The 12,740-nt window shown below is 38.4% G+C and overlaps 2 long non-coding RNA genes across 2 annotated transcripts; one reads left to right on the top strand and one right to left on the bottom strand.

Annotated features, from left to right (window-relative positions):
* Positions 1-8,123: 8,123 nt before the first annotated feature.
* On the bottom strand, positions 8,124-9,327 carry LOC131255804 (uncharacterized). The gene is made up of 2 exons (XR_009176445.1): positions 8,898-9,327; positions 8,124-8,351 (listed from the first exon to the last, which is right to left on the bottom strand). It is a non-coding gene; the product is annotated as an uncharacterized LOC131255804 (long non-coding RNA).
* A 2,486-nt stretch (positions 9,328-11,813) lies between these two features.
* On the top strand, positions 11,814-12,518 carry LOC131256504 (uncharacterized). The gene is made up of 2 exons (XR_009176852.1): positions 11,814-12,087; positions 12,206-12,518. It is a non-coding gene; the product is annotated as an uncharacterized LOC131256504 (long non-coding RNA).
* Positions 12,519-12,740: the final 222 nt, after the last annotated feature.

Consider the following 12,740-nt stretch of genomic DNA (forward strand, 5'->3'; position numbering starts at 1 on the left):
ATGAGAAGATGATGTGTGAGGCAAGTTTTGGTTATCATGAATTTTCTTATTGGTTACCAATGATATCCTAAAATAGAGAAGTGAATTTTAATGTTGATAAGTCGAGATTAGACTATACATCCATGGAATTCAATGTTTAGAATTGTTCTAATTGATGGATTAATACTTTGAACTTAATTATGAAGTTTACCGTGTGCTTGAGTCTAGGAGAGAATTATGCCCAACATTCATGAATCTTAGATTTTTCGTATCTGAATCGTTTTCCAAAATATCACTCGGTTTCACAAGAATTGTCTCGTAATTCTCAACTTATTTTTCACATACTTTGCTTGGGACTAGTAAAATAAAATGTTGGTTGGGGTTGTGTTGAGGGTCAAATATTGCATATTAGACCCCAGTTACTACCTGGATTTACGAACATGACACTGCTTAACCGTTCATTTTAATTATGTTTGTGATGCAAGGTGAATTTAGGAGCGTGGACTGGAAAGGATGCTAAAAGTATGAATTTAATGCTCAGGCATCACCAAGGCATTGGACGGGATTCCATGGGACCAAGATTGAGGATTCGCACATCAGAGATTAAAGAGATTCCAGCCACTCACTTCAAACAGGCTTGAAAAACGTCCAGAATGCAAGATCACAAGGTTCCCGCCATCCGATTGACTCGAAACTTCGTACATCGGATGGGAACCATAAATAAACCATACATATTAAATTTCAACCATTGAATATCTCGAAAAGTGGGCCAACGGATAGATCAGCCCATTAATCTTCAATTTCAGGCCCACCTGATATCTGGATATTCCTCAAGTTTGGTCTCAACCACTTAATCTACAAGAGGAAAGGAATAAGCGGAGTGGATCGATCACACGCATTATAGTGGACCCCACGTGTGACATGCGTGTACATAGCACGTCCGCATGCGAGCCACACCGGACCAGGAATCCCACTCAAAGTCGGCTTACCCGACTCTTTCCGCACCAGCAATAGCGGACGCACCTGCGTTCGCCGATCTCTCTCAGTGGGGCCCACTACTTATTCAAATCCATGATCTGGACTGTTCATTTGTCCCGTGGGGCAACCACAACCCACGCCTAGGTGTCCCTTCTCCACCATGCAAGCAAATGTGTGGAGTGCTCATCTAAAATGCAGGATGAACGGTGTAACGCGAAGTTTTGTGGGTCACACCGAAATCAAACTAGACTTGGTCTTCCCGAATGGTTTTCCGTGGGGAACCTATTGGATGGCATGGATTTCTTCGTAACCATCAATGTGGGGCCCACCGACCATCATAGCGAGAAAATGGAAAGCTCTGTTCACAACAGGGCTTGCGGACGAGTCTGGTGGGCCACCATCCGGATCTCCGGTGGTTGATCTGGGCCATCTATCTTGCTCAGGGAATCGTTCAAGCAAAGAAAGACATGCTTTGGAGAAGTCCATGCAAGATGTGGCACGTGCAATAACGGGCGCAAGGGAGACCGTTTCTTGAGGAAATCATCAATATAAGCCATTCAGTGATTACCATCGCATTTATTGGCACAATCAGGACTGTCCTAACTACCTCCTAAGGGATTCCGAATCCAACCAAGAAGTCGAGATGGAGGATCGTACCATTAACTGCATCGATTCCAATCTTGACGCAAGAAACTTCCAAAAATCACTGCGCAAAATAGAGAGTTGTCTTAACTGCGTAAAAAGCTTTCGCAAGCAGTTTCTAAATAGGACACAACCGACTTAAACCGAGCCCTCTGCCTATAAAGAAAGACGTGAGAGAGAGAGGGGGCATCCAATCTTGGGACGAGCAGCCGTAGAGGCCGTGCACACGTGAATAAGAGTTTTTCCTATTTTTGTTTATTTTCTTTTCTTAGTTAATCAGATCCATGGTTAGCTAAGCCTCTCAGCTAGGGCTAAGAGGTGAAGCTAGTAGCGTGATTAGGATGGTTGCTTGTTTTAATTCATGTCTTGTTGAACCGTATGGATTCTAATTTGATTATTAAGGTATGCTTTTAGTTTTTAATGGTTTATTGTGACTCAAATTACAATGGATCTGCGATAGCTTTAAGTATGTTCTTTCCATTATTGAGATTGTGAACTGCGGAAACCTGTTGTTCACCATTGTCTCATGGGCATGGTTGGGTGATGGAACCTTTCCTAACTTTCACAATTCTCTCATAATTGGTTGTGGGATTGGTAAATTGCTGTTGTTTGCCAGTCTCCTGGGCATGGTTAGGTGACGGAATCACTTCCAAATCTTCACCAATCTTATCTCTTAATGATTAAATTCATGAGAAGTTCAAAGATCTGACAAATTTCTTCTTACCAATTGGATAGGATAGGACTCTGATTCCAATTGTATCCCTGAATCATTGCAAGGTAACTTCTCAATTGCTACAAGTGGATCCTTGGCACCCTAGTTTCCTACCTTTGAATTCTTTAAGTTTTAGATTAATATTTCACCATTATTCCTTAAATTCTATTTGATTTAGATTTCATTTTATTCTAAATCTAGTTCTATTTAGTTTCAGATTATGTACAGGTTTCAATCCCTTGGGATTCGACCTCGGTCTCACCGAGTTTATTACTGCATCACAACCCTATACTTGGGGTGTATAGGGTGTAAACAACCATGCATTTGATGTGTCCCTGGCCTTTAAGTCAAAAAATTAGTCATATATGAAACTCAGGTGGGCCATAGCATCGAAAACTATGTGAAGACATCCCTAAAACATATAAAAGCAATTGGTAGGGCCCACATAAGTTTTGGATGTGTATGAAACTTGGTCTGACTCCTCATCCAAGTGGTACACACAAAATGAATGGCCTGGATCCACATCTAGGTGGGCCCAATAAATGATTATGAATGTTTTAATGGGAGGGTAACCCTCTCAACTATAGTATGTGGTGTGGCCCACCCAAGTCATAGATTGACTTTATTTTTAAGGTTGTGGCCCACCGTGGAGTGGTGCATCTGATTGACAGGGCAGATCCAAAGTTCAAGTTACTACAAGAAACAGCGTTTTTAGCGACGAAATTTTTACCGACGAAAAAAAATTGTATTTTAAATATTTTTGAAATATTTTATAATAAAAATGATATTTAGTTAAAAGAGTAAAAAAAAATATATACATTTAAAAAAAAAATGTTAAATTTATTTGTGAAAAATAAATTACTAAATTATTAGGCACATCCACTAATTGAACCTTTAATCATTTTTGGACAATCTAATCAGTTCAAATTGAAGAGTAAATAACTTCAGATGTTTAAATCAAATTTCACTGAAATTGTTGATCAATTTTGTATGCCCAATATCTTTCTCATATGTAGCCTGATTGAGGTGAGTAACTAGTCAAATTAAGAGTATTAATCAATAAAATAGAGTGAATGGACCAGACATGTAAAATGGGCCAAATATTCTGGTTAAAATTGTGACCCAACTTACTTACCTCGTGAGAACCTAAGAATTAATGTTAGTAAGTTTTGCGGGCCCCATCATGATGTGTGTCGAACATCAACACTGTGGATTTGATGTGTCCCCTTTAGGTTATGAGATATCTCAAAAATCATCGGTAAATGAAACTCAAGTGGGCCATACCATTTAAAAATATGTGAAGACATGATAAAAAATATAAAAGCACTTGGTGGGGCCCACATGAGTTTTGAATGCGGTTAAAACTTGGTCTGACCCCTCATCCAAGTGGGACACACATAATGAGTGGGTTGGATATGTGAATCACATTTAGGCAGGCCCAATATATGATTATGAATATTTTAAGGAAACCCCTCTCTACTACATTTAGGTGAGTTACTCAGTCCCCTTAGCATACTGAGTAAACTCTGTGGGGTCCACCATTATTTATTTAATTTATCCACTCCGTTCATCCATGTTAACAAATAACTTGAGGTCTAAAGAACAAAAATAAAGCATATCCAAAGCTCAAGTAGGCCACACCATAGGAAATATTGTGATTGAACCTCTACCATTGAAAATTTCTTAGAGGCCATAAAAGTTTTGGGTCGAGCAAATATTTGTGTTTTCTCTTCATTCACATCTTTTTGATATTATAAATAGGTTGGATGGCAAATAAACATTACTATGGGCCCAAGGAAGGTATCAACCTAGAAATCATTATTCCACACTATTTGGTGTGGCATGGTCCACTTAAGCTTTGGATTTACCAAAAATTTAGGATCAACCCACACCATTCATCCATTTTTCAAGATAATTTTAGAGAATTATCCAAAAAATGAATCATATCCAAAGATTAAATGGACCACACTACAAATAAGGGGAACGGATTGACTACTCCCCCTAACACCATCCAATGGCTGGTGGTTGGTGCTCTGTGAGCCCTACCATGATGTATGTGTTTAATCCATGTCATCTATCTATTTTTAAAGATCATCTTATGGTATGAGACCAAAAATGAGATATATCCACATCTTAAGTGGACCACATTCCAGGAAACAGTGTTAAATGAGCGTCAACCATTAAAAAACATTTTGGGGCCATAAAAGTTTTGGATCAAGCTGGTTTTTGTTTTTCCCCTTCATCTGGCCATGTATAACCTAATCAACATATTGGATGTCAAATAAACAGTACAGTGGGCCTTAGGAGGATTTTAATGATGGATATCCAATCATTATTGTTTTCATGTGGTATGGTGCACCTAAGATATCAAATTATATACTTCCCATTTTTGGGATCAAGTCATAAAATGATCTTTATATACCTCTTAATTTTGGGCCCCACCATGATGTATGTTTTGTATCCACACCTTCCATCCATTTGGAGAGATCATTTTAGGGCAATGTCCAAAGAACGAGTTAAATCCAAAGCTCTAGTAGACCCCAGCAAAAAACAATGGGACAGTAATGCCCACCATTAAAATCTTCTACAGGCCACAAAAGTTTTTGATCAAATCGATATTTGTGTATTCCCTTAATTCATGTTAAAAAAAAAAAAAAAAAACTTTTGAACCAGTTGGATTTCAAATAAACATTCTGATGGCCCTTTGGATAGTTTCAATGGTGGGAATCACCCTCCCCGTTGTTTTCTGTGGCAGGGTCCACTACAGATTTTTATCTGTCTCATTCTTTGGCTAATGACTTAAAATGATATCTTAAAATGGATGGACGGTGTGGATATAACAAATACATAATAGGTTTTTATATTTTTTTAAATATTATATATATATATATATATATGGAAAAAGGTTCTAAACATCGAGCTCATGGGAACTCCCCATGAGGTCGAGCTGTGTACACTATAGGAAAGTAGGCCTTTAGCCTCAATTTTTAGCCTCAGTTCAAAAAAAGAGGCTAAATATGGTTTTTAGCCTCGGTTGTAAAGGAACTGAGGTTAGAAATTCACTTTTTGCCTCGGTTGGTGAGAAACTGAGGCTAAAAGTCTGTCATTTTGCCTCGGTTGGTGAGAAACTGAGGCCAAAAGGCTGCCCTTTTGCTTCGGTTAGTGAGTAGCTGAGGCTAAAAGTCTTCCCTTTTACCTCGGCTGTTGAAAAATGAGGCCAAAAGTTTGCCCTTTTACCTCGGTTGATGAGAAACTGAGGCCAAAAGTCTGCCCTTTTGCCTCGGTTGTTGAAAACTGAGGCTAAAAGTTTACCCTTCTGTCTCGGTTGATGAGAAATTGAGGCCAAAAGTCTACCCTTTTGCTTCGGTTGGTGAGCAACTGAGACCAAAATTCTACCCTTTTGCCTCGGTTATTGAAAACTGAGGCCAAAAGTATGCCCTTTTGCCTCGGTTGGTGAGAAACTGAGGCTAAAAGTTTGCCCTTTTGCCTCGGTTGGTGAGAAACTGAGGCCAAAAGTCTGCCCTTTTGCCTCGGTTGGTGAGCAACCAAGGCTAAAAGTCTGCCCTTTTGCCTCGGTTGTTGAAAACTGAGGCTAAAAGTTTGTCCTTTTGCCTCGGTTGGTGAGAAACTGAAGCCAAAAGTCTGCCCTTTTGCCTCAGTTGGTGAGCAACTGAGGCCAAAAGTCTGTCCTTTTGCCTCGGTTGTTGAAAATTGAAGCCAAAAGTCTAACCTTTTGCCTCGGTTGGTGAGCAACTGAAGCCAAAAGTTTACCTTTTTGCCTCGGTTGGTGAAAAACTGAGGCCAAAGGCCTACTCTTTTACCTCAGTTGTTGAGAACTGAGGCCAAAAGTCTATCCTTTTGCCTCGGTTGTTGAGAACTGAGGCTAAAAGTCTACCATTTTGCCTCGGTTAGTGAGAAATGAGGCCAAAAGTCTGCCCTTTTGCCTCGGTTAGTGAGCAATTGAGGCCAAAAGTCTGCCCTTTTACCTCGGTTAGTGAGCAATTGAGGCTAAAAGTATGTCATTTTGCCTCGATTGGTGAGCAACTGAGGCCAAAAGTTTACCCTTTTACCTCGGTTGGTGACAAACTGAGGCCAAAAGTCTACCCTTTTGCCTCGGCTGGTGAGAAACTGAGACAAAAAATCCACCCTTTTACAGGCCATATACCACGGTTGTCACTCAAAGTTGTTGCCCATTCCTAGCTGGAGACGGGCTGGGGTAAGACACGATCCGCGTCCAGAGGGTCATAAATGATATGCAAACACTTATAATACATGGAATACAAGTAATTAAAATTAAACAGTCCAAACTATTTATGAAATTTCAGGTGTATCATCAACCAAAAATTAAGCTTATTCTATTATCCAACTATTATATTGGTGGACATTTATTGGACGGTTAAGAATTTAAAATATCCAAGGGCCCTGTTTCAACAAATAAGTGTCCAAGAATCTGTGGCCAGGATTGTTCAAACTCGACTGTGACCTAGTGTTCCTGATTTCTACGATGTAGATAGTTTGATTTGAGTTAATGTATCACTACGAGAAAATAAGCCTTTAGCCACAATTTTTTAGCCTCGGTTGAAAAAATGGAGGCTAAATGTGCAAAAAGTCTACCTTTTAGCCTCAATTGCGTAGGAACTGAGGCGAAAAGTCTACCTTTTAGCTTCAGTTGCATAAGAATCGAGGCGAAAAGTCTTATTTTTTAGCCTCAATTGCATAAGAACCGAGGCCAGAAGTTTACTTTTTAGCCTCAGTTGAATAGGAACTGAGGGCAAAAGTCTACTTTTAGCCTCAATTGTATAAGAACCGAGGCTACAAGTTTGCCATCTAAATTATAGTTATCAATCATACGATCTTAATACATATATCATACCTGTGTGATATCTGGATCGTTCATCGGTCTAGACCTAGTGTGGATGGGCCCCACAGCAAGGAACATACTGTCTTGAGTGTGGTTGGGGCCACACAGAGTCTGTCAAGTCTAGCAAATGTTTGATGGGTCCTGGCACATGTCGCGTGTGCACACTTATAAAAATTAGACCGTTGGATTTTTTATTTTGAACCGTCCAACAAATATCCACCAATTCAATTATCAGATAATAAAATAAGCATAATATTTAGTTCATGATAGATGTAATCTAGTTAGCATAAGCTCGATTGTTTAATTTGACTGAATTTATGTCAAATTTGTAATTTCTAAGTGGCCTGCGTATCATCCAACACTGTCAGGCAGAGCATGAAAGTTCTCAAGTCGCATTTGCTGTCACTTCCTCCCACTTCTTCCATCCATTCGAAAAAATAATACATATAGAAATATCTCCGGAGAGAGAGGCGCTGCTATTTCAAATCGCCATTTTCACACACACACACACACACACAGAGGGCAGATCTACGGTTTCGTTTTTCCATTCTCAGAGATTTCATCAATATCAAGAGGTATTTCTCTTCTCTTGCAATAGATATGAGTCTTTTCTCATCTCTATGCTGCTCTTCCCACGTTTTAGGGTGTGGGTTTTTTTTTTTCTTCTTCTTTTATGCCGTATGCCGAGGAAGATTAGGGTTTCTGCCCTTGGGAGACGTTTCAATTTCGTTTTAGTCGGAAGCATCTCTCTCTATCTATACATCCGAGTGGATATGGCCATGGAAATGTCAGATTTCTTCTCAAATCTTACATTTTCCTGCAATTGAGGCATGTTTAAAGCCAGAGACAGACAATACCATGCTTTTCGATGATTTTCTGTACGAGTACGCTGCGGAATTGTTAATTTCAGGCTTTCTGAAGGTTATTTTAGCAGATTCAGTGATTTTCAAGTTTTTAATTTCTCGATTTGTAACAGATTCCGGGGTTCTTTCTGTTGTAATTTGTGTATTCTTAGGGCAGATTCATAGAATATGGGTTTTCTGTGGTGTTTTTGTTTTGAATGATATGGCGGTTTCTAGGGTTCGTTGTGAGCTTCTGTGGGTTTTGAAGGGTTTCAAGTATTCTTGTTATTTGCATAATTGAGGGCAGATTGGCACAATTAGGGTTTTCTAAGATTTCCTTTTTTTTTTCAAAAAATTGTGGTTTCTGGGTTTTGTGTGGTGGATGAGAAGGGTTTGTTGGAATTTTGAACGATTTCTGGGGTTATTTCCATCAATATAGTCTCCATCGAGCGGTTTATATGAAAAATTTGTGGAATTAGGTTTATCTAATGGTTCTTTTGGCGGAATTTGGTGCTTTGGGTTGATATGTTGTAGTGAAAAGGGGTTTCTGTTTGGGTTTCGGTCTTTCCTATTTCCCGAGGTGATTAGGAAATTGAATTAAGCAGTTTTGTAAGCTGCAGATTTCTGGAACTAGGCCTTTTTAAGTTTTATATGGTTCACAGAAGGCTTTTCTCGCAAAAAGTAGGTTTCAAGATTTATATTACTTGAATGATAGTTGAAGGACATATGTTGGAAAGGTTTTAATGGCGGTAGGAAGTGAATTGTTGTTGAGAAAGGCAGGCAGTTGCAGTCTGGAAGAAGAGATGGCCAAGGTGACGCTCCGTGGTATCCGGAATCAGGGGCATCCATACGTCGAGCTAAGGGAAAATGGGAAACGGTTCACCTTCTTTTGCACGTTGTGTCTCTCCCCCTGTTACGGTGAAACCACGCTGCTCAATCATCTCAAAGGAAACCTTCATACTCAAAGGTATGCCGATGCGAAACTTACCCTCTTTGGATCCACACCATGGCCTTTTAATGATGGCATGTTTTTCTTCCATCAATCATCTGACAAAGACCAATGACAGTTAACAGTATTGAATTCTAACGTATGATAAGATTTCAGTTGCTAGCAGTGACAACTCTGGAGCTATTATGAGTAACAGACATCACAATACTTTGGAAGCTGATAGCAGCGATGGAATTGGGCTTAATGGGAATAATGGAAGCGTCAATTTGAAGCCCAAAGACATTATTCTTGGACTTTCTTATAATGCCTGTGATAAAATTGTGAATAAAGCTCATATGATAAAATTCTTGGACTCTGCATTTCTATCAAGTAGTGGAACAGAATAAAGCTTAACCTAAAGCTCATATGACACGTTAGACTCATTAGTCTCAGATGAAACATTAGAATCACTAGTTTGCAATCTACTCAAAAGTAACAAGTAGATGACTTGGATATTGTTTAGTGGAATTCATTCTTTTATTTGTTATCCAAACCCTTTTTTCTTTTTTCAGGCCATTTGTTCATTCAATCTCCCGAGTGTTTTTTTTCTTCTTTGAATTCTATATTAATTTTCATTTTTGAATTTTTGTGTAACTTTCAGGGATGGATTTAGACTGTGAATTTAGCCCTCTCAATAGAAGAAAAGTGAGGTCACCATGAGTCATTGGAATTTGGAACGTATTTCAAGCAAGGGATAGCTGATGCAACAAAAAGAGCTTTGACTGAGTAGACCTGGTCACATCAAGTTGTGTGAGTTTCAAGTTGAGCCACTTAGCTTTAAAATTATGGCAAATGAAAATTCAGTCTTTTATAAATGTTACCAACCATAGTGTAGCACCTCTTCTTATGTATGTTGAACATCTAAACCATTCATTAAGTAAGCCTCACTGCGCATACCATAATTCTAAAACTTGGTGGCTTGACTCAAAACTCACCCAAGTCAACTCGGCTAGAGAAGATTTCGAGCCAAGACTCTTGGAAACTTGCTGACAAGCGTAACTCACCCAAGTCAACTCAGGAATTTTACTTTGTTTTAAAGATAATGGAATTTTTAACTATGATGGATGATTCCTTTGGATGCTCCGTGTCGAGGGAGTTCCTAGTGTCCGCTGTGAGAGACGGGGATCTTCAAGAAGCTAAGGCTCTCTTGGAATATAATCCTCGCCTTGCAAGGTACTCAACTCTCGACATTCGTAATTCTCCTCTCCATTATTCTGCAGCGCAGGGCTACTACGAGGTGATTCATTTAGTTTTTGTTTCCCATTTGATCCTGACTGGTTATTAAATTCATGGGCCTTTGTAGATTTTCTAAACTGATTGTATTGGCCTTTTCCTTTAGATTGTTTCTCAATTGGTTGAGGCTGGCGTTGATGTTAATCTTAGGAATTATCATGGGAAGGTAATATCAATCTTTTCTATTTATGCAAATTAGACGATTTTCTTCTGTTTTTTCAATTTGTTCTTTTTTAGCATTTACTATATAGAAGTAACCCTTTAATAACAACCAAAAAGAAAAACGTAGAAGTTGGAAGTAAAAATATTTTGGTATCAATTTATACTTCATTTTGAATTGCCCATCACCTACATTTTCCATTCATCAATCTGTAATAAGAGGATTGCTACTGTGACAAAAAATTCATGTCAAGTCTGTGCTAATTGTCAGAAAATAAAACCTGATGCTAATTTTGTGCAAGTCTAGCAAAGCAAGATTTGATTGGCAAAACAGAATTCATACTGAATCAGTGGAAACGTTATAATTTAGGGACCAGCAAGACAGATTCTAACAAGCAAACAAAGGATCCATCTTTCATTTTTATGTGGGCTGAAGGTTTTTAGAGATATCAACTCACCTGAGGAGTGGCATGGACTACAAATCCATTAACGATGTGATTTTGAAAGAAAGATAAATTAGTAGATCCAATTCCACTTTTATTTCTGATGTATTCATGTCTTTTCAAATGACATTCTCCATTTATTTATTTTCTACTTTGAAATGGTGTTTGTATTTTGATTATTATTGTCATTATTTTCTTAAAGCAATTTCTTCATGGGTGTTGAGTTTTTGTGAAGTGTAGAATGCTTTTATTGTGAAATTAGATGCATAAACTGGATCTCAAAGAGAAGAAGCTGTATTGGATTTTCTTTAATTTTGCGGTTGAGGTAAGCCTTACTATTTCTTGGATTTTTAAACAGGGAGATTTCTAACCTGGTACAGGACATGAATTTACTTCCTATGCGTAGCTCAAGAATGGGATACCTTGCACAATGATCCGGTGATCCTTGAAGTTCATTATGTTATAAAGATACAACGGTCATAATACTGAGGTCATGGTTTTTTCCTCATTGCACTATGTTATAACATCTGTACTTTTTCGTTCTTTGAGAGAATTTTGAGTGGAAATGGAATCACTATGGGCCCCCTGGAACTCCATTACTTCTACACTAGTCTTAAGTGATAGTGGCCATACATCCATGTGTTCTTTTAGCTGTGGTTTGAGCATGGTAGGCCAACAGTTGTATCTTGGAACATAAGGCTCCAATTTATCTAGCTCCAGATAATGGTGACATGCTGGTGAGGTAAAATAGATCATTTTAAATTCTATAAAACATGGCTATATGGTGACTGCGAGTTGATAAGGCTTGGACTCTAATTTCTCCTTTCTTTTCCATAGTAATGATTTTTTTTTTTTTTTTGGAGTTCTTCTTTGTCTCTGCAATGGTATGCTAATTTCTCTTAAGTCGACATCCTAATGGTTTAAGTGTTTGGAACTGAGGCTGGTGTTTTCTCTCGGGTTCTCATCATGTTTGGGCTCCTTGAGCTGGTCGTGTTGGGGGTCTTACTATATAGGGGATGGTTTTTGTAGAGCTGTTGTTTCTTATAGTTCCTTTTCGTTCTCTCTTTTGTTGTATTTTCTTTTCTTTTGGTAGTCTGTTTTCTCTCTCTATCTCTCTCTCTCTCTCTCTCTATCTCTCTTGTTTTGTTCAGGCTGGTGCTAAACATGTTTATGTGGTGGAGGCATCTGAAATGGCAGAATATGCACGCAGGCTTATTGCTGGGAATCCATCATTGAGAGAATGGATTACGGTGCGATTTTATTTTGCAGTTTAAACTTAATACCTGAATTTTTTGAGTTCTTTGCCGAACTCACCTGGTTGCTACATTGTTCTCATTTTCATGAGGGTTTTTGTTCTTTATATTACAGGTGATCAAAGGTAAAGTTGAGGATGTTGAATTGCCTGAGAAAGCAGGCATTCTGATTTCTGGGGCTATATGATTCAGAAGGGTGTTGCAGGGAGCATAGATCCATTGCCAAAATATTAGATTTGAGGCAACATGATTGTGTTGAGATTTCCATCTTATTTCCATGGTTTCTCTGTTTGTGTTGAGATTTCAAGTCTCTTGGACTAAGGGAAAAAACCCATCTCTATTTTTCTTCTTTCCTTTTCTTTTCTTTATGTTTTTTCATGTTTTATGGATTGGGATTCCAAGTCTATTTGACTGAGAATTGAAGACTCTTTCTGGGGTTTTCTTGGGTTTTATTTTAGAGGAAAAACCCATTACAATATTGTAGCTAATGTTGTGGATCTGACTGACTATGCACATGTTTATGAATGGGTTAAAATAAATGATTTAGCCTTAGTTGTTAAGAATTAAAGTTAAAAGTGAATGTAGCTTCAGTTGATGCCAACAAAGGCTAAATCCATCTTTAGTCTCAGTTTTATCTCAGTTACCTAAAT

The sequence above is a fragment of the Magnolia sinica genome, chromosome 9 (genome assembly GCF_029962835.1).
Source record: "Magnolia sinica isolate HGM2019 chromosome 9, MsV1, whole genome shotgun sequence".
Lineage (NCBI taxonomy): Eukaryota > Viridiplantae > Streptophyta > Magnoliopsida > Magnoliales > Magnoliaceae > Magnolia > Magnolia sinica.